This window comes from Diceros bicornis, chromosome 15 (genome assembly GCF_020826845.1).
Source record: "Diceros bicornis minor isolate mBicDic1 chromosome 15, mDicBic1.mat.cur, whole genome shotgun sequence".
Taxonomy (NCBI): Eukaryota; Metazoa; Chordata; class Mammalia; order Perissodactyla; family Rhinocerotidae; genus Diceros; species Diceros bicornis.
Window position 1 is genome coordinate 15845285 of NC_080754.1, and position 6000 is coordinate 15851284.

General features: G+C 44.9%; 1 protein-coding gene across 4 annotated transcripts in view; it reads right to left on the bottom strand.

Annotated features, from left to right (window-relative positions):
* SPICE1 (spindle and centriole associated protein 1) overlaps window positions 1–4600 on the bottom strand; it is a 53956-nt gene extending 49356 nt beyond the window's left edge. For 2 of the 4 annotated variants that reach the window (XM_058555803.1, XM_058555799.1), the window contains exon 1: window positions 4339–4494. The gene's annotated coding sequence lies outside the window, so the exon portion shown is untranslated. Of the gene's footprint in view, window positions 1–4334; window positions 4495–4515 lie in introns of those variants that run through there. The other 2 variants (XM_058555801.1, XM_058555802.1) reach the window with 2 other exon arrangements.
* Between the last annotated feature and the right edge of the window lie 1400 nt (window positions 4601–6000).

Here is a 6000-nt window from a genome sequence, read left to right on the forward strand (position 1 = left end):
TGTTACTCTTAAAATAATTTATTTCAAGTTATATTATTTAAAATATTATAATTATTCAGAGGCTGAAATTCTACCAGCCTCAATTCTGAAGAACCAAACAAGAATCTGAAGTATGCAAAGGCTTGTGAGAGGTCAAAAGGCTTACATACCTGTTTCTCTTGCTAGCAAGGCCCTCAATATAACAATATCAAAAATTTAGGAAAAGCAGCATTTTTTTTTTTTTTTTTTGGTGAGGAAGATTAGCCCTGAGCTAACATCTATTGCCAATCCTCCTCTTCTTTGCTGAGGAAGACTGGCACTGGGCTAACATCCGTGCCTCTCTTCCTCTACTTTATATGCAGGACGCCTGCCACAGCACAGCTTGACAAGCCATGCATAGGTCTGGGCCCGGGATCTGAACCTGTGAACCCTGGGCCGCCAAAGCGGAGCACACAAACTTAACCACTATGCCACCGGGCCAGCCACCGGTATTTTTTTATCATCGTTATTTATACACTAATGGTGACTTTTGATGGTAAATACTATGTATCCAAACAGATGAGCTTTTCTTAAGCAAAGAGATAAGGATATTAATATAAACAATTGATCAAACACCTGAGTATTATTTGTGTGAATGTGAAGTTATCAATTTTAATATCAGAAAGTGTAACATACAAAGAAACCATATTCACGTAACAAACAAAAACAGTGGTGAAACGAAGGTATATGCTATGGTCTGAATGTGTTCCCCCAAAATTCATATGTTGAATCCTAACCCCCAAAGGTGATGGTATTAGGAGGTGGGGCATTTGGGAGGCAGAGCTCTCATGAATGGGATTAGTGCTCTTATAAAAGAGGCTCCAGAGAGATCCCTAGCCCCTCCCTAGCCCAGTCCACCATGTGAGGGCACAGCAAAAAGGTGCCGGCTGTGAACCAGGAAGAGGGCCCTCACCAGAACATACCACACTGGTCCCTTGATTCCAGACTTCTCCGCCTCCAGAACTGTGAGAAATAGACTTCTGTCGTTTATAAGCTACCTGTTCTGGTATTTTGTTACAGTAGCCTGAATGGACTAAGATACTATACAACTGTTGCCTTTGTTTTTTTTTTCACTTCAATTTAGCCTAGCAAAGCTGGCTGTGGTTACTCTAAGATGGCCCCCAATGAGTCATGCCATCGTATAATTCCTTCCCCTTGAGCTTGGGCAGGACTTGTGACTTGGTTTTGGATTTTTTTTCCTTTTTCTTCCTGTGACTTTTATCCAATAAAATAAGGCAAATGTGAGATGGCATTCCTGTGATTACACTAGATTATACATATAGAGACAGAGATTGGTGGTTACCAGAGGGGATGGAGGGAGGGAGGAGGGCGAAAGGGATGATTAGGCACATGTGTGTGGTGATGGATTGTAATTAGTCTTTGGGTAGTGAACATGATGTAATCTATGCAGAAATAGAAGTATAATGATGCACACCTGAAATTTATACAATGTTATAAACCAATGTTACAGCAATAAAAAAATAATAATTAAATTAAAAAAAAAAAAGATTATACAAGTCTCTGTCTTAGAAGAGGGAGGAAGAGATTCTCTCCTCGCCCTGAAGAAGCAAAGTGCCATGCTGTGACTGCATATGAAAAGGGCCATGTGGCTGGAAAGTCAGAGAACTGTGGGCAGCCTCCAGCAGAAAGCCAGTAAGAAGCCGAGACCCCTCAGTCTTACTGCCACAGGGAAACGAATTCTGCCAACAACCTGAGTGCGGTGAGCCTGGAAGTGGATTTTTCCCAAGTTGAGGCTCCAAATGAGAATGTAGACCACCAACACCTTAATCACAACTTTGTGAGACCCTAAGCACAGTACCCGGTTAACCCATGTCCAAACTCCTGACCCACGGAAATTGTGAGATAATAAAAGTATTGTTTTAAGCCACCAAGTTTGTGGTAATTTGTTGTACGGCAAAGGAAACTAATATACTGGCCAACTCTAAGGTCCAGCCTGTGTATGGTAAGATTACAAAGGTGTAATTCCTCCACCAACAAACTTCAGGAAGGAGAGGCATATTTCAGCACTTTTATTTACTAAGCCCCAGTTACACTTTAAACTTTTGTAACACGGGGACCAGCTTTGCACTAAAATGTGTCCTCTTGAACATCATCAATAATGGTGACCCCATTTTTCTTAATCAAGGATCAGACTCTGTGGTCTAACAAAGGGGTTTTGTGCCACTTTTAGGAACCAGATATCATAAGGGAGCTATAGTTTACATGCTGACACGTGAGACTGTAGAGATATTCTGATGGTTTATAATGCTAATGAGTCAGATAAAATGAGCACAGCCTAGAAAATGAGGCCTGTTTGGAGGAAATCTAAAATACTAATAGCTTCCTAATTGCTAAAATTATTGGTCCCTTCTTATTTCTCAGGCCCTTTCCAGCTCTACAGATCCCACTCCTGGACGCCCCCTCCCTTGGCTTCCATGACACTCTTTCTCCTGGTTTCTCTCCTATTCTTTTCCCCTCTTCTTTGCAGGCTCTGTTCACCCCTCCTTACATACCACACAATCAAGGATCTTCACCCAGTTCTATCCCAGTCCTCTTGTCCTTCCATTGGACACCCCCTGTCTTCATCCAATAATTGTCTTTTGAGAGTCAACCACACATCAGGCACTGGACAGAGAGTGGACAAGTCTAATATGGTGCCAGCTCTCCTGGAGCTTACCCTCCAGATCAACAAGAAGGAGTCCACACCTTCCCTCAGTGATCTCACCCACTCCCTTGAGCAAAGCTACGAATGCAGTGGGCGCACAAACACACTGTGAAAATGAGTCCCAAATCAAGGATTCACACCTTTCCACAAAACACCAAATGCTCGTTTCTAACTGCCTTCTATGCACATCTCCCAAATATCTCAAATACAGTACCGTCAAAACACAGCTTATCATCCACACCCACTCCCTACCAACCTCTAGTTCTTGATATATAATTGGCTTGCCCAGTAAATGTTTGCTGAATTAAGCTGAATTTACAGAATTACCACCCTTCTAGTTGCTCCAGTTTAAAACCTTAGGATCACCTCTCTTCCTTCTTGTCTCATGGCCAATCAGATACCAGAATCTATTCATTCTTTCCCTGAAATAGCTCTCTCATTTGTCCCCTCTTCTTCGTCCCTACTACCAAGGTTTTCGTCCAGGCTCTTGTTATTTCTCCTAATTGAACTTCATTTGCTCATTCACTCACTCACTTCATCATCCATCTATTATTTCAAAAAATATTTTGAAAGCACCTGCCAAAAGCCAGGCACCAGATACAGCAATAAAGTAGAATAGTTGGCACCCTCACAGAGCCTAGAGTTTATCAGAGGACCACAGTAACTGCTATAAAAGGGTAACGTAGGAAGTAAATTCAGTGTCATGGAAATACCTAACATACTCTCCACAGTAAGAAAAGACCATCTCCTCCCTCTAATTCCCCCAAAAATGTTTAAGCCGAGAGCTAAAGCACAAATAAAAAGTCAGAAGTGGGGGAAACAATGTTCCAGGTGGGGGGAAAGATATTTACAAAGGGTTTGAGAAGTTCAGTTTAACTAACAGAGATTTGAGAGGGTGAGAGGCTAGAAAGAGGATAAATAGAAACGCAGAGGCCAGAGCCTGGCCTTGTGAGCCACAGCAATTTGAACACTATCCTAAAGACCTACAGGAAGCCACTGAAGGAGACAGGATGAGATTAAGCAAATCCACTCTGGCTAGTGGAAAATTGATCAAAGGGTAACAAGACCTCTTTCCAAACACTGTCCCTTCAATCAATTCCACCCAGATATACGGACAGAGTATAGCTCTCAACCTTTTACTTCCTTCCTCACAAGACTTGAACGGCTACCCCGGCAGAGAGGAATCCAACTCAGCGCGACACTCAGACCCTCTCCCTCCATGTGGCCCGCTGACCTTCCTTTCCAGGCTTTTCTCCTCTCACATCTCCCACTTATCCTAAAACAAAGCTCTCGCCTTCACACACTCTTCCAAACATTCTTTATGCTCCACTTGGAACACCCTTCAGTCTTTCGCTCCCTTCTCCACGGGGTTAACTCCCACCCACTCCTCAAAACTCATTCAAGTGGCCCTTCCTGATAAACCCTTTCCTGCCCATCCAATAGACTTAAATGACTCTCCTGTCCCCAAGTACCTTGGGTAGTCTGTCTGTCTCCCGCTAGACCGTGAACTCCTTGAAGACCACAATAGGTACCCCCAATTTCTAGCTCTGTGCAGACGCGCACGACAGCGGCGCGCACGCGCACACGCAGGATGCTCCTAGACGGAGTGCGCCAAACACAAACACACCCAGACACGCATCCTGACACGCACATACACTTGCAAATCACAGAGGAGCGGGTGCGCTGTCTGTAGTCAGGATCCCCTACCCAGGCGCCTGGATCCCAGCGAAGAGAAAGGGAGAGCCACCCCGTTCTCCCCGCCCTGCAGCCCGGGTCCCTCAGGCTCGGTGGGGCTGCGGCCTGCAGGCCTCCGCCCGGTCATCGCAACCTGCCTTGCCGTGCCCCGACCGCTGCCTCCACCACGACTGAAAACTTCAGGATCCAGAAACGCCCGGCCCGCCACAGGTTGACGCAGCCCGCCGCTTCCGGGATGTTGCCTAGGTTACCGGAGCCCCGCCCCACTCCCTTGCGTATATCCGGCGAGGCCATCGCGCAGGCGCCTCCCACAGTCTGGCACCGGGTAAGGGAATAGAAGGGTGTTTTGAGTTGTGCCTTCCACACGTGTGCTTTCTGCAGGGTTCCGGGCAAAGCTTTGAAGGGAAGGCGTGTAGCAGTAGCCAGTTTGTAGTGAATTCTCTAAAAGAAAGATGTTGCTTTCGACACTAGGCTTCACATATCACAGTTACTTACTTTCACCTCTATTTATTTATTCAAAAATGTTTATTACTACCTACCAACGTGCCAGAGACTATGCTAGGTTCAATGGGGACTGCAAACATGCAAGGTCCGTGTCCTCAGGAAGCTTAGTAGCAGACAGCTATCAATGACACAAATGTAAAATTGAAACTGTCGACTGCTAAGAAGTAGGCATACTAACTAGATACTAAGCTTATAGGAATATCTGAAATACTCAGAAAAGCTGAAAAGCAAGGATGAGTAAGCCACCAGGGAAGGGTAGAGCGTTCCTGCAGAGGGAGCCACATATGCGAAGGTGTGTGGCAAGTGCAAGGGACCAGAAGTCCAGTGTGTCTGGAGTTCAGAGAACAGTGGGAGCTTGGTGTAAGGGAGGTCGCCCCAAGAGGCTGGAGCCAGGACAGGCAGAGTTGTGTAGGCCATGTTAAGGACTTTGCAAAGCATTTTATTTGAAAACAGCGTTAATTTGCTCCAATAAGACAACTTCCTTTAGTCCCTGGTTTTCTGTTGTTAAGACAAACCCGTACATGGATCAGCAAATACATATTCAACACCTTCTAGATGCGAAGAACTGCCTGTTAATAGTTTTCACTCTGAGAAAGTTTGGTAGATATATTCAATGGTCCACCAATAAAATCATCTCCTGCATACATCCTGAACTCCTTGCCCCTCTCTGAGTTGATGTAACACTTGGCAAAACCACAATTCTGGCCATCCCAACACAGTACTTACTAAGTGCCTGTACCCTTGCAACTGAAAGGGGAAAAACACCCAACCATGCTGACCTTAAATTCTTTATCACTAATTTTAAGTAGGCCCCTAAAGATGTCTGAGCACCCCATATTACAGTTCTGTGCTCCATTGATTCTCCTACCCTCCTAGATGACAGCTTTATACCTTCTCTCATGCCCATCTTTCCTCTATCCTCAGTCTCAGCCAGTGACCTTGCTTCCTATTTCACTGCCAACATTGAAGCAATCTGAAGAGAACTTCCATAAGTTCCCATCACTAATTCAATCCTCCTGTCAGCATCTTTACCCACAAAACTGCCTTCCAGAAGCTCAACAAAACCCAAACACAAGAAACATGAAGAACATTACATCAAGGTACATGATAATCAAATT